Source organism: Dermacentor variabilis, chromosome 10, assembly GCF_050947875.1.
Source record: "Dermacentor variabilis isolate Ectoservices chromosome 10, ASM5094787v1, whole genome shotgun sequence".
Classification (NCBI taxonomy): Eukaryota; Metazoa; Arthropoda; class Arachnida; order Ixodida; family Ixodidae; genus Dermacentor; species Dermacentor variabilis.
In genome coordinates, this window is record NC_134577.1 from 42,979,177 (window position 1) to 42,999,463 (window position 20,287).

The window sequence follows — 20,287 nt, forward strand, 5'->3', positions numbered from 1 at the left end:
CCTGCAAGCTTGAAGCTTACGGTGTTGCACCTCTGGCGAGTAGTGTTTATGCAATTGCGGTGAACAACCCTTCAGGAATTGTACAGACCACCATAGCCCAAAGCAAGTGCGCTTGTTGATGACTTCTCTTTGTAGAGAGTGCGTATAATTTAGTTAGCGAGAAAGACAAATCTATAAACCAAAAGAAGAAAAGAAAGGCGGCTTTGTAAGGGTATATATGACGGTGTGCAGACTGTCGAAATTCTTGAGGGTAGCGCGATACTTTCGGAAGCTGGAATCGTTCTCAGACGCGATATTATCCACGCTATATTTTTGATCACTGGCAGTGAACTCAAATCTATGTAGTCATGGCAAGAAAAAAAAAACAAATAACTTAGAACAACGTTTCTTGTGATCTCCTCGAAGGCCATGTTACACAACCGAATGTTACCGGCTGACAAGTCTTTATCGCATCGAATAGCCTTCGTGTTAGATGGAACTGATGACCTTGTTTCGGATCACCTCGACTTGTTTGTTCATTCTCCGCGATATTGGCATGACATCAGCAGCGTTCAGCGAGATAGCGGTATATGTATCAAAACGTTTATTAAATAGTAGTATTTCTTGCTTTTTTTCGCTTTCACATCCGGCCAACAGGCTGCTTGATCGTCACTTAGCTCTGATTTCATCTTTCTGGAGCCCACTGCACTGCGACTGATAGATAAGAGACAGGAAACAACCAGATATTGAATTAGTTTTCAGTGAGAATCTGGGATCGGTTTCCGAGTACTCTACATGTGTGCACACAGTGACGTAGAGGAGACGTCTAGTCGGTATACGTTCAGTACACGGAGATCGACCCTTTTTCCGGGCGTTAATGCAGGCACGCGCTACAGGAAACTTCGTCTTCCGCTACGGCGCACCAATAATTGATGACCTGGAATCACCTAGAGCATGACACTCGGCGGAGAACGCTGAAGTGGGGATCGTGGGGATACTTCTGGAAGCATGTTACACTTCCGACTTCATTTCGCATTCGAATAGACGTGGACACCTAACCTAACCTAACAATGTCTAACCAAATGTTAACACAGGGACTTATGGCGTTTTTTTTTCTTTTTCCTTTTTGTTTACTCTCTCTCTCTCTCTGCGCTCTGAAAGCGCCTCACCACATCCGCACTTTTCAATCTAAACCAACATCCTTATCGCCTGGCGTCCTTCCGATAACGGTGGCGTTATAAACCAGTCTCTCCATCGCCCGTGCCGTTTCTCCCTCTTCACGCGTTATCAATGTTTCCGCCTCCGCCCCCGCCGAGGGCCTCTCGCGCATGTCGCCATGTTTTTCTTCCACGTTTAAATTGCGTGCACATTCGTCTGCGCGTTCGCTTTCACCGCGACCCGAAAAATGCCCCCTCTCCAGTCGCTGGGCTTTCGTGGGCAAACTCGTCCGACGCGCTGCTGTTTACCAAAAACCTCTCGGCTCCGTCACACGTCAACGCCACGGCCGCGCGACCCCGTGGCGCCGAATTCGGAACCACGCGATCCTTGCGCCAATTCAGCTAGCCAGCCGGCGAGCTAGCTTAACGACGAAATGTCGCAGCAATAAAAGAACACACAGAAGACGAGAGCGATGAAAGTAAAGAAGAAAAAAATTTTTGAGCAAGAAGAACGGTGAGTTAAGCGCTCCGATAAGAGGGGCTCTCGCAACCTCTCCGTCCTCCTCCGCCGTACCCTCGCTGTTGTTCTCTCCTCTTTCACTGTCTCTCTCTCCCTCCTTCGTGTTCTCTTCCTTTCTCTCTTCAGTACACTTTGCCGCACGCGTCTTTTTTGAAAGCTGTGCGAAAGCGTATCCACCGCCTAGTGTAGAAGAATCCCTTTCCTTTCGAGCGTAGTGGCACTCTCGCAAACTCCTCGCGCCCTTCCTTCTCTCTCTTTCGTTCTCTCCTCCTCCGTTCGGTCGCGCTCGCATTTTCTTTTCTTTCGCCCTGGACGTCGACGAGCAGACCGTTACGCGACCGACTCCGATGAGCCGCCGTTGGGGACTCCCTGGAGCACGCGTACGCGACGAGGACGTTTCGGCAAGGAGGCCACGAGACCCGACCTGAGAGAGAGAGAGAGAGAGAGAGAGAGAGAGAGAGAGAGAGAGAGAGGCTCGCGTTGTTGCTCGATCGCCAAGACCGCTGGGACCACGTGCGACGGGTGTGATCCAACATCCCTGACGAAGCATTACACGCAGGGCGCGATGAGCGGTGTCGCGATCGCCACGGATTTTTCTCGCTTAACGACTTTGGTTTCGACTGCGACTTGGATTTGACTGTGTGTGTGTTTGTGCGTGTGTGTTGACTGTATACACAACCTGCATATCGCCTTGACGTCGCGATGGATTGTCCCCCTAGCACTGTGCGGCCGAGCTTCGTCCACACCGCGGAGGAGTGAATGACGGCTATCAAGCTATCGTGAGTCTTGTTCCGGTGTCGGCTTTTCGTGTTGTCGGCGCGCTTGTCGCTCTCTTGCTGCTGCGCTCGGTCTCCCCTTGTGTCGGAGGGCACCTCGTAATCGCAACGGGCCCGAGCATTCCCGCTGTGGGCGTGGCAAGTGTTTGGGGAGGGGTGACGTAACGCTATGACGACGCGACGATGTTATGCTGGTCAGGCACGTGCATCGACCAGGATAGCCTTTGCGCGTGTACCAGGTATCTGAGCGCTGTCTTCTTATTGTATACGCCAGTGCCCTGGTCTTACGTAACTTCCGTTTCCTGTGCATTTTCTTTTTCCTTCCAAACTAGCTGTTCATCGTTTAGAACGAGCAATGGGTTGCGCTTATCATATCACTTGATTGCTTAATGGGCACTCAAGCCACAAATTATTCACGCGAAAAAGAAAAAAAATAATACTCATATGTTATGCCTCCATACGTAGATATAAGGCAACGTTGCTTAATTTATTTAGATACATAAATTTTTATTGTACTTTTTTCCAGCAATCTCATTGTATACTGTGTTTTTCTCGTTTGTTCGGGCTGTTGTTGCTTATCTGGAGTCCGGCACACATTTGTTCGGGAAGAAAAAAAAAACATTCTTTACAAGCCTCCGTTTGCGCAGCGTCCTTCGTGTGCCACTGAAACCGGTGTTTTCAGCTTTGCCAGGTAATAGCGATGCGCTGCATTTGCCGACCATTATGTGAACGAAGTTATTGCTGCACGAGTGGGGCGTCGATATCTCTCGAACAACTTTTTGTTAATTGAAGGGGGCGAGCAATTTACGGCAGGATGAGCGCACATGGTTTCGCAACATGGTGTTATGCTAGCGACTCTTGGAACGTAAACAGCACGCTATATCGCTGTACGGCTGCCTTCGTTGCGACAAACGCACAGCATATATTGCTCGTTGTCTGTACATCGCTATGTGACCTTGTCTGCCGTATGGTTAAAAAAAAAGATTGCCTGCGGTGTTTTGTAGGACAAGCTGATTAGGCTTGTAGGCAAATTAACACTCCGTAGGTTTAAAATGTTGCCGTCACATATGCCGTCACGAACTTTAATTGACAACGTAGGTAGAGTTCTATCAACAGCAATCTCATTAAACTTCAGACATGACTTGTTGCTTCGGCTGGGATTCTCAAGCGCGTTCGTCGGCGTCGCCGTCCCCGTGATGTTCCGTATAAAGTCCAAGAGCGATAGCACAGTCGCCGCGCGTCGTATGCTGTATCTTTCAGTGAAAGCACGCGAGAGAAGCTGACGATCGCAGCTCAATCTGGCGCGCGCAAAAAAGAAAGCGGAGAGCAAACGCGCCGTTTCCCGTAGCGCGAAAGGCCGTGTGGGGAGGGGAGGGAGAGGGGGCGGCGCAGTGCTCTTAAGTGCTTCGACAGCAACTGCGCATTTCGCGACCCGTTGCAAGGGCAACTGACGATCGCGGCTCAATCTCGCGCGCCATATGTGAACGAAAGGGGGGGGGGGGCTCCGACTCCACTGACAAGGGCGTAGCATCTTGAAAGAGATCTGCAGACGGCTCACACCTTTGTGCGCGCTGTGTTCTCGCCGCTCTCGCGTTGAAGCGATACACCGCACGGACGTCACTTCGCTCGCTGCTGCTGCCGCGCTTGCTCACACCAGCGTTCAGCGTCTTGACAGCGAGTGTACGCGCTCATCGAATGTGAGGTGTTCATGTTTGCTTGTCCGCGCTTACACCATGCTTGTTAATTCAGTTAGTAAGCGAATGCTTCGAAGTTTATACGGCCGATAAAACTACCATCCTTACTCCGCACAGCTGTCTAGTAATTTGCTATCGCAATAGAGGCTTCGCCTTCCGGGCGAAACTGCGACTGTTGTTTTTACTTTTTTACGAAGTCTGAAAGGAACGTGTCCACATTCTCCAAGTTGAGTTCATTGTTTCGCTCGTCACTCATACAATTTCTCCTGGGCTGCGCATACAGATAAAGGCTAGTCCTCCGTGGCATTCCGGATCACTTTTCTTATCGCTTGTAAACAGGCCGTTTCCGGGAGAATTTTGCGCACACATAACATGACTTAGCGCAGCAGGCACGTGGGTACCATTGCCACGTCTTTCCCTCTCTTGCTTCATGGCGCGGCTATGTGTCCTCAGAGCGATTTGCCGCAGTTAGTACTTACCATACCGCGACCGCTTTCGAACGAATCCGGATAGCGCCGGTATACATATATAGCGCGACTGTGTCGCGTGAGAGGCTGGTGTGTGACGTAGTTTGTGACGCAAGTAGATAGGCTTCCGGAACGACAGGCAATGCATGCAACAACTTCCTTGGGGAAGTAAACTATTTGTCCCATGCATGGCTATTTTCGAGCAGTCTCGCGTTCGTTTGACGGAAGCACTTTCGGTCTACTTTAATGCACACCGTCGACACCGAGAACGATGTCTCTCGAAGTTCAATAGGGCAATTGCAGTATTTACTAGCAACTTGAGTTTCCAGCGCTCCGTCTGTTCTTAGAGTAATTATCGTGACTGTCGTCTAAATTCTGTGGTTTTACGAGTGAAAACCATTGTTTCAATATGAAGCACGCCGCAGTGGGCGACTCGGGCTTAATTTTCACCACTAGCGGATCTTTAACGTGCCAATTCACGGGACACGGACGTTCTCTTTTTTTTCCTTTCATTTCATCCCCATCGAATTGCGACCTCCGCGGCCGGGATTTGTTCGCGCGACCTCCTGAAATTAGCAGCGCAACACCATCGCCGCTACGCCTCCGCGGCAGGTCGTGACTGTTGTTATGACTATGATAGCATAAGATAATATACCTCTGAAACGATATTCAGCACAACGCCATTCTAAGAACGCTACCCAACCATCTCTGTTTGACAGATAAATGAAGAGCTGCAGAATATTACAGCGGTTGGCTGCTCCATTGTAAGCTAGCTAGACTAACAGTTCCCAAATGCCCCAATCGGTTGGTTGGTTGGTGTGGAAGGCAAACAATAACTTCGGGAATGACGCAATAAGTGTTGCATAAGCCACTGAATGGTCCGGTTGCTGCTCTCCAAAGCTATTTAGCTGGTATAAAAGTACCACATTACATTATATGAGTGTGCCACTGAGACATTTTGCTTATTCCTCTTTGTTCACAACTTGCTACCCTCGTGATTAATTTACTCGCTGTTCGCCCGAAAGAAAGTTTCCGAAAGACGTGCTGCAGGCCAACATCACAAGCCAAGCACCATTAAGTCCACCATTCTATGGTCTATATATATATATATATATATATATATATATATATATATATATATATATATATATATATATATATATATATATATCGTCTATAGATGTCTCATGAACTGCTTTGCTTGCCTATCAATGTTTCTTTCTCTATGCATACTACGCGGACATATTTGCGACAATAGTCGAAACGTGTAGAGCCACATGCCGGTAACTAGACCAGACCGTCTATTTACTGGATGCGCTAAAAAATGTGCTGCGTATAGCTGGCCTACACACTTACTGTACCCGTAAACATATACGCACTTCTTCTAAAAAAGCATAACAGGACCACGTAAGCGCTACCAAACACCCTTGCGCAACCGCTCGGTTTTTTTCCGCACCATTTCAAAACGGTTTCTACACGTCCTTACTCGCAAAGAAGCGGAACCGAGGGCGCTATCTTATCTGGCGCTCCAAACCTTTTTATCTTCAAGGCTTAATAATAACGTAAACCGAGGTAAGTGGGGCTCGAATCTCTGCCGCAGAGGAAATGGCGGGCATTCTTGTTTCGTCGAAAAAAACACTCCAGGGACAAGGCGTTTTAACACCAGAGGGCGCAAGGCCAAGTGGAGAGGAGGCAAACCGCAGGCACCGCCGTCTCCCGGCATGCTTCGGTATCATTCCCTCACCCACGCCCGTGCTTATAATAACGGCAACATCTCCAAGTACAGTCAGGAACAGCCTTGAGAAGAAAAAAAGAAAAGCACTGGCAGCAGTCCCTATCACATGGCTAACAGAAAAGAAAAATGACACGCCGTTTGGAAATCATCGAGAATCCATTGTTGTGGTAACGTTGGCGCCCACGCTGGAGGTCGTGTATACTTGTCCCGTTACGCCTCTTATACGAAACGCATGACAGCATTTGCACTTGCGTGGCAGCAGGTAAAATTGAGTGCCATGCATTTAAGGTAAAATGCCCGTTGAAAAACAGCAACGTTTATTTCGACGTTCCGGCCGAGGACCGCCCTCAGTGAAGAATAGTTCTTGATATAGCCTGGAACGTCGATATAAACTTCTGTTTTTCGATTTTTCAAATACCGATACAGCTCACAGGCGCGCTTATCTTTATATATATAAGGAGAGAGAGAGAGAGAGAGAGAGAGAGAGAGATCTTGGTAAACTTATAATGAAACCAGAAAACTTTTCAAGCGATGGTGCGTTACCCGAAATCTAAGTTAGGTGTTAAGTGTGGTCTGCGATGCGCAGCTCATTGACTCAGCCGGAACTTATTTCCTGGGCTTTATTATGCGCGTGATGAACTTCTGAAGGCGTTCTTTTACAGAAGAGGAATTTCTTATCACTTTTCTTCCTGCGTCTTTTTCTGGATGCGTACATATAGACAAGAAAAAAGCAGCGTTGCGCGAACAATCCGCCCTAGAGTAGCATATGGCCCGTGCTTCCTCACATTTTCATGTTTCCTACCCTTGGGAACGTATATGTAATTACAATTTGCCGTCGCGTCGTAACCACGTCATCTTGATCGCTGCCGGAAGGCTGCCCGCGAAGGACCTACGGCGACGTCAAGAATGCGGCTCCAGCGAATCGCCGCATTCGTGGCTGATATCGACTGTATATTTGAGCTCGCTTAACTGTACACCCGTGTCACGGCAGCTATCAGCTGTCTGTGTAAAATAACAAGTTGGATGCAGCGCAGCAAAAGTGTGAAAGTAGAACGCAACGAGGAAGAACGTCTCTGAAAAAAAGCGCGGAAGCAAAACGTAAACATTCGACTGTGGCGCTGAAGAGCACCGCGCTCAACGGTGCGATAGCCACGAGTGCCTCGCGCAGCTACTCCCCCCCCCCCCCCCCCCCGCCCCACCAGGTCGGCCGCTATCTCGACAAAAACTTTCTCTTCTCTCGCCAAGCAACGGCAAAAGCTAGCAAGCTGGCGGCTGACAGTTTGGCCGACGTCGCTGTAAACTACGTTGTGGTCAGCGTACTTTTTGCAGCGCCTTTCAAGGAGGCGGGCCAGCTGTTAGCTTCCCGTCTTGCGTCACGGTTATGCGTCACGGTTACAACTCTAATAATAATAATATTTGGGGTTTTACGTGCCAAAACCACTTTCTGATTATGAGGCACGCCGTAGTGGAGGACTCCGGAAATTTGGACCACCTGGGGTTCTTTAACGTGCACCTAAATCTAAGCACGCGGGTGTTTTCGCATTTCGCCCCCATCGAAATGCGGCCGCCGTGGCCGGGATTCGATCCCGCGACCTTGTGCTCAGCAGCCCAACACCATAGTCACTGAGCAACCACGGCGGGTGGTTACAACTCTGTAGCCCAGCAATGAAAAAAGATATCAATATCCTGAAAACTGCATTTCATAATAAACCTGAAGCGGAGAAGCTTTCAAGCTTGATTATTTTCGGTAATATTTACGAAAAAGATTCAGGACATACATTAAACGTTTGCTGCCTACAGGCACTAGAATGTGCCTTTCTCTCTCAAGCGCAACGAAGTTTATTAAAATAGGTCCAGGGGTTATCTCAAAAAAGCATTACTGCATTTTACATGTATTGGAATAGGCGGCCGGAGTTGGGCCCAGCTAAAACTTCCTCATAGAAAAGAACTTCAGGTCACGTTATCACTGTCACACAAAGAATATCGGGCTGACGAATTGGATTTTGTGAAGGATGTTTGAAGCCAGAAAGACTAATTTTAGATAAACCCCTGTACTACGCATCATTCTATATGAGCACTTACTTGTTATATATACGCTGATATCCTGCGCAGACAGCGGCGCCAGATTTTCCTCTATGCTGTGTCGAAAATCTTCACGCTATATCATGTGCCTCAAAAAGAAAGAGCCAATCTTCTTCAAGACAGTGCCGCGGAGACCTTTTTCTCGGCACACATCATTGGAGGCGGCAATAAGTGCGCAATAATCACTGAATACCTAATTAATTACCTACCGTATACTGCTCAACTCTGCAGTTATTACTTGTAGCCCATGATGCATCTGTTTAACTTAATCTCGTCAGTGCTTCTACCGCACGTGTAGTTGCTAGGAATCCCGAGACCCGCACCAGCTTCGAAGTATCACTCCCCAGGCTAGCGGAGAAAAGCATTGGGACAAGGAAGGAAGGAAGGAAGGAAAAAGTGAAGAAGGAAGGCAGGGAGTATAACCAGTGTAGCCTAACCGGTTTGCTACCCTACACATGAGAGCGGGATGGGGGGGGATGAAAGATGGGAGGAGAGAGAGAGCACATAACACAGCAAGCACATCGTCAGTTACAGTCCGTCACTCTTGCGCGGTACGCGACATCACTGTCACAGCCGCTTGTCCAAGCCCGTGTCCTTCATAAACCGAAGTAGTCCCTTCGTCGCCTTCAGCTGGGATGTCTTCTGTCGGCGATATGTGAAAATGGTTGCAACTGACAATGGTCTATTGTCCAGGTGCGCTAGAACGGACGCCATGGACTGTCTCGGAACATTATATTCAGGACAGTCGCATTGGGACAAGAAATAACAGAATGCGAAAGTATGCGTGGAAAGGCAACGCGCGCACGGGCTATCTGCATTCAAATCGCGCTGTCCACCCTTCGTACATTCCAAGTGCAGGGTATAGTCAACCACGCGCGAAGCTGTCTAACATCCCTGCTTTTTTCGTCTCTCTCACGACGTTCTGTAGACGTCTTATGAAAACATCTGCAGACTTTCTAAAGACTGCCCAGCAAATTTGGCCACGCTGAAGCCCGGCACATGGTCGCTGATAGTCCGGAGCATTCTGCTGAGGTGGCGCGGCTTTAGGGCGGATCGGTATTATAGCGTACGAGGTATTATACACCAAAATTTTATTATAATAATACCTGGCCATATTTTTTTCCTTTGTGAAGCGTCATTGCTTTGTTTCTTTCTTTCCTTCCTTGTCCAAGAAACAGGATACAAAGGAAGCTGGAAATTAGATTTGTCAGGAGGTATGCAGTATTTGCCTCATTTTGTAACATCTCGTTAGCCCGTTGTGAACATGTCGGAATAATTGATGTTGATTTGATTGGTGACTGTTATTTAATCAATTCATCATCCTGGGTGCAGTGTGTCGTGAACTCCCTTTATGGAAACGTTGGCTTGCGGACGGATACGTTTTTTGTTTTCTTTTCGTTGTTGCACAGAACGCCTAATGAAAGGCATATTCGACTCTTGACAAAGCCACCTTCCTGTCGCTTTGTCTGTGTCTGCTTCTCAATTTTTTCTACTTTCAAGTTTGCTGGCATTTTCCTAGCATAACCGCATACCACCAACTTGCAGCACGGGCTGATCCAACATATCGCCACGGTGTACTGACGTTGAGGAACACGCGGCATTATCGCAACTTTCGGGATTTATCGAAAGTTGCGGGACGGCGTGCCGCTTGCAAAATGTACGATAGCCCCCTTTGTTCAAACAATAAACGCCACAAAGCTCGAACGTGGCCCAGCGATGCGCAGCTATGGCGAAACTACTGCCCGTAGAGAACGCAGTGGGGCGTAATTGAGACCGGTTGATTCAAAATGCCCACAGGAGAACGTTTAGATATTTAAACTCATGACAACGACCAGCACTGCACAGACGTCGACGCTCTTGCCGAGAGAACCGCAATGCAGTTTCAGTTCATTTTAGAGTTGCGTTTCTGGTCGACCTAACCGCAAAGCACTTGTGCGCCTCACCTGTCAGGTGGCGAAGCGTGGCCAGCAGTGACATAGCAAGACTTTTTACAAACACATGCTCTCGTCACAGCAAACACCCAATACTCATTTCCATAAGTAGTAATGAAGTAAGACAAGATTACTAAAATGGTCATGAACGCACGTTTAGACAAGCAAATACGAATAAAGAAGAAATCAGATAGATACTGCAGAGTGTTGCACGTTTTCTAGCTCTTCTGTGTTCCGTTATATTCTTTCGTCATTCCTGGACAGGCTGAAATGCGGAGTACATCTTCACCGATATATATCATCCAATAAAAATAGTAGTAAATACCAATGCAGCGAATAGACTGCGTAAACCGCGGTAAAAACTGTGGTACTCACGGGTTCAGGTGACACTATTGTGGCCTCACAAACATAGTCTGTAAAACCAAGCAGCAACAGAAAATATCGCTGTCTTCGCCTCTCAGTGCAATACTCAAGCGCTCTAAGCAAAAGTGTAGAAGTCTGTACACTTCAGTACATGGCATTCTAAAATAGCCAGAGGTAGAAATTAGCAAGTCTGGTAATGTATCACTGCAACGTGACGGCCGAATACGAGAACATACGTCGCCTTCCTTGACCTCAAACTGGCGTACTGGCGCCATAATTTCCGCGCGAAATAATAAAAATAACGAAGAAAAAGAAGACAAATGTTGCAGGTTAGCCTTAAAGCCCCCTCTCCTAGTAATAAAACTCTTACCACAAAATTAACGAAATTATTGTTGAAAAAACACTTTATTAGTCTAAACTTTATTGCCTACCTTTAGAGACTAAAGAGAAAAATGTTTTCTTCTGTATCGGCAAACTATTCTGCAACGTCAAAGGCACCGCTCTGACCACGATAAGACGCTCTCGGTAAGCCAGAAAAAGCTCAATAACAAGACACAGGTGGCGACGCCTTCTTGCACACCCCGTATCAGCTCGCTGTGACGTCACTGGTTTCGACAGCGCCTTGTAGGTCCCAGTTAATGCTTTAGCAGTACCGATATAGACTGCATTATGTTCTAGAGAAGCCCAAGATTAAACATGGAGAGTTTCGGGAACTTTTTGCTGAGCCAACGTAGCCTAAATACACAAAAAAAAACTTTGAAATCCGTGACGCCACAGTGACGTAACATAGCAGAGTGTGGGTGTAGGCCAGTTGGTGATTCATGATTTTGGGGAAGCTGCCTCAACCAAAACATGACACTTGAAGGAAGGGACCTTCCTCGAAGTCGCCGTCCCTTTCTTCAAGTCTCGTGTTTTGGTTGCGTCAGTTTCGCAAAATCAAAAAAAGTCACAGTGACGTACCGGCATTGGGGATTCGGCGCGAAATTCAAAAGTACCGAATTTCTGACCTCCCTTTTCTCTTATAATAATTTTTCGAAATTAACGGCAACAGACTTTTGAAAGAACGCTTTGTCCGTCTAAACTGCTTTAGGGTTCTGCTTTAGTGCACGTTTAAGTGTTGTGCGTTGGTGCGCGCTTGAACAGCCCGCGTTGAGTGTTTCATAAATGACAATGACGCAAATGGCGCACACGTTGGAACATTTCGCGCTCTTATCGATCCTAAAAGCGCCAGTTTCGTAACCAGTCTCTGCCTCAACGATACTTTTCACACAGACCCGTGGATACGACGGCAGTCTCAGTGGCAGAACAAAGTGGAAGAAATAAAATAAACATGCACTTCTGGGAAAAGGTGTTGTGACAGAGCGAAGGGCACTTGATGACGTCGAAAAAGTGTACCCGGGTTTGAGGAATCTATATGTGCCGTTCGCCCGAACAGTTAAGTGTCCTCTGCACTGGCGGGTCGCGTCTGTAGTGGAACATTTCGTAAACGCGGAGTACTCGGAAAATTACTCAACTTTCGCGACAGTGACTATAAGCCCGCAGGCGAGCCTTAGGTATCTCAACAAGAACTGGGAGCCCCCTTTTTTTTCTTTTCTTTTTATTCTTTGTTTCGTCCTCCCCGCCGGGGCCAATGTATCGCCCTGTTATCTGACGCCCGGTGGATCAGCGCTGCCCAAATCACATCTTCAAAAAAAAAAAAAGAACACTTACAAAAACGAGTGGAAATACAGAAGTGGACAGTACACTACATAGCGGCACGGCCGGACTTCATTGGTCAGCGCTTTGCGCTTTCGAAACAAACGATTGTGTGCCGATAAGACTGGTTTTCTTTTTTTACTTTTCTTTCCGCTTTCCGCAAACCGCGGCCTCGTTATGAACTTTGCGAAACCTGCACAAACGGCACAATCCGACATTCCCCTCATTATGCACAAGAAGAGGCGGTGACGGGACTCTATGTTCATTTATGTTGCGCCGTGCGGCTTGAACTATGTGCGGACACTGCGGTTTCCCTGCATTTCCCCGCCAGTGTTCTCCCTGATCAATGTTCACTGCTGCCATGCTTGATTATTGGTATTCCACTTGGCGATCCAACTGTTCATTTACCCGCAGGCTTCTCTTAAAAGGGACACTAAATGAAAAATAAGACAGAATAAGAAAAAATCAATTCTGAATTTCGCGCCGATACCCAAGCGCGGATACGTCAGCGTGACTTCGCAGATTTCAAGGGCTTTCTTTTTTTTATCTCTTCTTTAAGACATGCTTGGGCTGCCGTGCCGCATTGACGTCAGGGCACGCTGGGAGGCAAACTTGAAGGCGACGTCGCCACCGCGCTGTTCATTACAAACACTTCGCACAATACTGCCACTCAATGAACATGCTATTGCAACTTCTTTCGTTGGCACACTGTGCCACTGACGCAGGTTTTCTTCTTGGTCATGAAAGCCGCTTCGGGTGCACTTTAAGGAACTTGCTGGCAAGGCGCAGATACCGTACGCAAGCTGGTAAAGCCTTTACCTATGGTGTATGTGGCTCCATCTGACGTATACTCAGCGAATGACCGATGTTGCCTTTAAGTATTCATAAACGCGTGCGCGTTTCACCGTGTTTCTCTCTCTCTCTATCTCGTTTTGATTTTATTTTAACGCGATGGCGTTAAGGGCGCCATGTCGCGGAAAATCCGGCCTCGGCGGCTCGCGTCCAGTGCCGGACGTCGTTTCTGGCAAAAAAATGATTTCGAACCAGCCGTACCGAGACCCTCTATGTGGCACAAGGAAGCTACATGAATTAATTGGACTTCTCGAGCTAATGTGGAAAAATCGTTAAGTACGACTTACACACAACCTACAGATATGATAGTGACGGATTGTAATTTGGGTGGGGGGGGGGGGGGACTATGCGAGAAAACATAATTCTGTTTCGCGAAAACTCAACGAAACCACTTTCCAGTGTTTCACCATTCGTAAACCAGCCACGGCGTCCGCCATATTGCGCGCCAGCACCCGAGGGTCATGGCGACCAAGAGCGGCGCGCCCTGTTCCATGCAATACCTCCAGATGGCGCTCGTCTGCGCCGCATCGCGGGCAATGCAAGAGGCCGCGTTTCTACCGGAAAGCCCGCCTTCGTGCAGAGTGTTCGCGGCCAGCGTTTCCCGGTGAACATTACGCTTACATATGCTAGAGTTACCGGGAAGCTTGAAAGACAGTCAGGGATCTACGAATGCTATCGCATTCCACTCTTAAAGGCAAAGCTTAAACGTCCTCCATCGTTTTTATTTCTGATTTTTTTTTCTGATTGCGAGTACGACATGCCAGATCTATCAGACAAGTCGACAGAAAAAAGCGCTAACACTCATTATTGCTGCCTATCCGAAGTTACGTCCCAGAGGCACATATGACACACAAAATACTTCAGACAAGACGCTTCATCAACTGCTGCAAACACGTATAACTTGCTATGGCATATAAAAGGACAGAAAAGGCCGATAAGTTTGCGGGCACACGAACGAACTCATAAAGGATGTCGTTATCAGCAAAATGTTATTGGCTGCATTTGACCGTTGCACCTACGCTACACAAATTTGCCGGCTTTCCAATTTCGTCTCTCCAACTCCCGACCTTTGCTTCAATGCCTGTTGAGTGGAGACAGCGTCAAAGGTTAGAACGTCGCGTGCAACTAATAAAACCCGGCGTGGACGTAAAGTGTTTTGCAGTACGCGCAGTGGGCAAGTGGGGAGGGGGGGGGGGGGGCGGCAAGGTAGACTTATCGATTGCACTTTGTCCACTAGAACGTCCGCACATGGTTTCCTGCGCATATGGTTTCCTTAGGTGCTTGCGCAATCACGTGAGATAAGTTTACAAGCACCAGGGCGCGCGAGTGCCAACCGACGCAATTTCTACATAACGCGGACAGAGGAAGTGGTTGTTTCCCACTCTCTTTTCTACTTGCTTCTTTTGTGGATACGCCGAAGACCAGGTGGTGCTACAGGTGGGGAGCGATAAGGAACAGCCTAATCGGACATTAAAAGAAGGCAGATTGGCACAGGAAGAGTTATCAGAACTTGTTGAGTCTCCTGCCCTTTTAGAATGGGACGCAGTCCTTCCTAACCGGTAACCTATAAACCGGGGCAGAGTTGGCGCCTTCAAAGTCGGTGACGTCGCGGTGATTTGTAGCGCGGGGAACTACAGCGTGGCGTCGACGACCGCCATTGGTTCTGCCTTAACAAGCCCCGTCTAACGGAAAGAGTGACCGTTTTGATATTGCAGAGGCATAAACCACGAATACAGGTTATCTTAATGTCCCTTTTAAATACCTTTATAAAGCCCACATCTACGATATAAATGTATGTCTGCCTGTAATGACGCAATTTCGGCCACAAGGTGTGATGGGAGGTCAACGCGAGAACTAAGTGAAACATGCCTCTGCACTGAAGGAAGCAATGAAAGGACACACCGAGATAGAGAGAAAAAGACGGGGGATGAATTAAGGAATGAATGAATGAAGGGAGCCATCGCTATCAGCGAATTTCGTTTATTGTCATAACTCATTCAGGTCCCCACGCGGACAGGTGTTTCCGTCACGGCCTCTGACGTCAGAGAGGTTTCAAAACGGGATTCAGCCCTCGCCATGGCACAGGCAAGCTGTCGCACACATATCGACGAGCAGTTGAGAGCTCGCGGCCTTGTTTACTGGCGCAAGATAAAAGAAAGTTGGGAGGGCGTAGAGAGGCGAGAGGGGGGGCGCAGTTTTCGGAGAGGGGGCAGACGTGTTCTCGTGGAGAGCATGGAAAGTAAGAAGTGGAACAAACTCTTTTCATGTGGGTCAAAGCGTTATCATAGTCGAGTATACGGAGTGGGGAAGGAAGCTGCACTATACGTGTACACGAGCGAATGGCTGTTTCCCCGGTGACGAAGGTCGACATATGAGCTCACCGTATGGGAGCGCTCTCAAAAAAGGAGAAGAGTTCCACTTGATCCAGTCGGGCCACGTGGCGGTAGCGAAATGCCTATACGCCCGATCTTCGCGTTGTTTCGTCGAATTCCCGAAGTTTGTGAGGTTTAAGACAGTCATATCTCGAGAAGTAGGAGGCTTAACACAGTCCTATCTCGAGAAGAAGGTTTAAGAGAATTGAATAGTCGCAGACACTGCAGCTATGCCAACTCGTTGCAGGTAAAAATTCGTCTTCCTTGATCCTGTTGCTTTCCCGTTATCTACCGTTCTCAATTTACTGATCCCGGTGATGAGGTACACAGGCGAAGCACCGCGCAGACCACTGAGGAAGTTGCGAAAAAGGAACTTGAAACAGAACAGCACGGTTTTGACGGGGACGCGCAGTGAGAAACGATACGGACGAACGCTGTCCGTGACACGGACAGCGCTGGTCCATGTCGTTTTTCCCTGCTTGTCTCCGTGAAAACTGCGCTGTTCTGTTTCAAATATGTCTTACCAACTCGCCCAAACGTCTGCTGAAAAAGGAATGTCCCGCTGGAATGGAATCGTTACCTCGTCCGCGCCTTTAACTGCGTGCTACGGCGGTGTGCGTCCGTTGTCCTGCGTCATTAGTTTGGTTGTGCTGCGCCCGCCCAAAATCCAACTGTATCGGCCGGGCTAGATGACAGCAGAAGTGGTGCCATCAGCGTTCCCAGGCATTCTCGCGTCCAAGACCTTATCGAGCCCGAAGTTGCTTATCAGCCTCAGAGCTTTGACGAAAGTTCAGCGCAACGTTGCCGACGGCTTTTTCGGGTTCCGCCATTTGCTCGTCGACGAATCGAGCGAAACGTACCAGTACGTTTCTTCGTCTCTATAGAGGGAGAGGGGAATGAAAGGAAAGGGCAAGAAAGCTAACCGCGTGACAATTTCCGGTTTGCTACTCCGCACTAGGAAAGAGGTAAAACGCAGAGGAGCAGAGAAGGTACACCATTAGAGTGAGCAAAGTCCACGGCGCGGAATCTGAGACAAGGTAAAGTGCACAGTCGTTTTCACAGGCAGTTGTGCCCAAAGGAGGCACACCATTTTCTGTGCTGACGATAGGTGTGGCCGTTTCTAGGGTATTCTGTGCGCGCAATCATGGTAGCCTGTCGAGCGTTCCCCTACTCAAGGGATGCGTGCATCGTCCCCGGGGAAGCGATCACGTGGCTAATGGAATACGCGTAAAGTTGAAAACTCAAAAGAGGATACTTCTTTACGGCTGAGTGTGAATGTACAAACCTGAAATTAGCCCTACATTCTAACCAGGTCGCATTCATAGTGCTGTAAGCAGTGTTCATGAACCTCTGTTCAAATGATTCAAGGTCGAGGAGGTCTCAATGAACGACACGGAGGTTCCCACACAGCGGAAGAGACATTTAGCTCAATCTGCATAAAAGCCCAATTGAGCGTTTGGCCTCTAGCTATCAATCACGAAGAGGCTGGCATTTTTTTTTTCTCTCTCGGGAAGCGTTCAGGTGATAAAGTGCAAACTACAGTAGTACCCCATCGGCATCGCCTTACTTCGAGAGCTCGCTCCGGCGAAGGGCCGCGCTGCTGGAACACGACAGGCCTCGATCCCGCGACCAATACGCACCCTTCTCGGGGCGCAAAATAGATGCCTAATGCGCCTCCACAAGGAAAAAGAAAATTGCCAGGCTACGCGCGCCGCGTGCGTTATGTTCTTGATTGCAATGCCTTAATGCTACAAGATGGAAGGAGAAAGCAAAACGCAGAACCAGAAACATGGCCTCTTTGTCATGTTCTTATAGCTGCATTCGAGCAGCTCTTTAGCTGTCCTCTCTCTCTTTCTATAAGCCAGCCATAGCTTCGCCGGGTCGGTCCACCAAATAGCGCGCTCGGCATTCATGCACGCACGTGGGGGCCCCAATCCGCGCAGCAACGCTCGCGAATCGTAATCATGCGCATCTTCAGTCATACGCCAGACGTTTCTCCTTGCTGGCCAGTTAGAAGAAACAGAGACGGAGGAAAGATTGGAAGGGGGGTAGGGGGGGGGGTACGATTTACGCGTTCAGATGTACGAGTAGAAACGATCTTGTACCTCCAGGATCTCCGTTTCGTGTAGCTCTCCAACCTGCTCCTTCTCAGTGTACGCACCGCTCGGGTTGCTCTTGCCATAGCCCTCCTCCGCTCTGGTCACTGTTGCGCCCGCTCGGAAAACACACACACACACCGCGGACCGAGTCAAAGAGAGAGAAACGGAGAGATACAGACCCCCCGACGTCGGCCGCCGCGACCGGCACGCAATTAAAGTTATTACTCATATTCAAGTGGCGCATTAAATTTGACCCGCGCGCCTTCGCCGCCGACTGTGATTCCTCTTCGCCTCGGCTCGCTGTTTCCTCTCTCTCTTTCTGTCTCTCTCTCTCTCCATGTTTTCATCATTCCCTCTCTCTCTGAAAACTTACGCACAGACAGACGGAAAGAGCGCAGAATGCCTCTGCGGCACAGTTGGAGTGGTACGTAGCTGTTGAAGCACAGTTCACAGACCTCGCACGGGTGTGTGTGTGTTTGTTTCTTTTTCTTGTTTGCGTTGGTGGTCCGCCGCGTACCGTACAGGGGCTCGACTCCTCTCTTGGTGGATTCGTTTTTGATTTGCCGGAGAACTTGGCGCCGTTGAGAGAGAGAGAGAGAAAGAGAGAGAGAGAGGGAAAGCGCGCACTGCCTCACACACCTATCATCCTTCTCTTCTCTAGCTCCTATTTTCATCCTTCTCACTTTCTTTGTAGCCAAGTGTGCAAATTAGCGAATAGCCTATCCTTTTCTGCACCCCCTCACCTATTTCCGATACCCTTGCTCAGCTCTTATCGTTTCGGTTGTCCCGTGGAAGGGAGAGAAAAAAAAGGCTGAAGACAAGCGAGTACAAAACCAGCCTCACAAGAAGCGCCGAGTTAAAGAAAGAACTCGCGAATCAGCGGCGCAACGCTGCGATAACTCGACGGGCAGCGCCCCAAAACAAATGGAACTCGGGAGTCGTTTTCTCCCCTCGAGTCGAGAATGGCGAGGAAGGAATAAAAGGATGCGAATTGAGAAAGAGAGGGAGAGAGAGAGCGCGCGAAGGGTTTGTAGGTATGCACCTCTCGTGCGCGCGCTTGTTGGTATAGTTTTTCGTGTAGTTCCTCCGGTCCACTACCTTATTTTGTTCTTTTTTTATTCGTTCTCTTTGTCTTTCTGGTTCGTTTCGGGAGCGTTGCCGCCCGAGGGAGGTCCGTCTGTAGGACGTAATCGTCGCTGGGTAGAAGATACCGACTTGTTTCTGCCCGCTAGTTCGCATTTCGCATTGCCGACTTCCCCCCCCCCCCCCTCCCCTCCAGCACCTCCTCTAGGCTTTTTCGTCCTGCCCCCGCCAATTAATCCGACTGCGCGTCGTCCGAAAAGTGTAATCGATAGGCCTACAAGCACCTCCATTCCTGATCCATCACACAACGCCTCTCTCGCTTGGCTCGCCTCGCCTAAACGTCTCGCTTCGTTCCTTTTCGTTTCTCTCAGAAACGTGTGTTTGCTTGGGGGGGAGGGGTGGGGGGGGGGAGTGGCCCACGACGACGCCTTCAGTCGGACGAGTCGGAAGAACGTACCGTGTCGAAGCCTTTCTTAAACTACGGCAAAACAAAATAGTTAAAAAAAAGGAAGGCATCATTTAGAAGACGAGGGAAAGTGAGAAATGGCCGGATGAAAGTGGCTACAAACGAGCACATGGAGCGTCGGGGCAAAATACTGCGAGACAATCGGTAAAGCAACCGCGCGCCGTCCAAATGGGGGCGAACCGTGCTTTCTTCACTTCTTTTCGTTCTTGTTTCAAAACCAGCCTAGAATTAGAGACAAGGGAGAGAGAGTGTGTGTGTGTCGGGGAGGGGGGGGGGGGGGTGTAGTGGTTGCGCATGTGCGCTGGCCGCCTGCGCACTTGTGTCCTCTTTCCAATTTAGATTTGTTCTTTCTCCTTCTACGGTCACCCTCCTCCCGGCTTTGCCGTTTACCCCGACAAGGTTTTCTTCGCGCGGAGTCGTCTAATTGATGCTGTGCGCGTAGCCGTTTTTCTCTTCGGAGGCGTGGCACCTTTTCGATTTTTTTTTTTCGTTTATGACGGAAGCAGTCTTTTTGTAAACACTCGCCAATGGCGCCCACCCGCAGTATATAGCGCATTTTTCGCGAGGGAGCAACTTCTGCCGGTCCGAAAGGAAACATGCGGCGTCGTCTATACTCACAGCGCATCTTAGAAGCAGCGCGAAGACGAACAAGGGACGCGGAAGACAGGACTAGCGCTTGGTTGTCTATTTCCAGTTCCTTCGCGCTGGTCCGAAGATGCATCCGTTCCCAAGCGCCAGCTAGAACCTCACTTAAAAGAGAGCTTTAGATTAGGGAACGCAAGCGGCTTGCGTGCGCAAGAACTAGGGGTCACGGTACTGCGCATGCGCGGACCCCTACATCTGGATCTGCGCATGCGCAGTACCGCCGCCCCTAGTTATTGCGTACGCAAGCCGCTTGCGTCCCCTAAACCTAAAGCTCTCCAATGTTAACTTGGCTAACAACGCAAACGCTACAGGGTGTGAGGCCTGAATAGTTGGTGTGTCATGGCATCACAAAAACGCAGCTTGGGACCGGA

The 20,287-nt window shown here is 49.0% G+C and overlaps 1 protein-coding gene across 2 annotated transcripts in view; it reads left to right on the forward strand.

The window, feature by feature from the left end:
- Positions 1-20,287, forward strand: part of LOC142560413 (uncharacterized) — a 235,936-nt gene that overhangs the window by 163,146 nt on the left and 52,503 nt on the right. The window contains exon 1 of one of the 2 annotated variants that reach the window (XM_075672509.1): positions 1,734-2,435. The exons of the other annotated variant lie outside the window; for it this stretch is intronic. The gene's annotated coding sequence lies outside the window, so the exon portion shown is untranslated. Of the gene's footprint in view, positions 1-1,733; positions 2,436-20,287 lie in introns of those variants that run through there. 2 annotated transcript variants of the gene reach the window in all.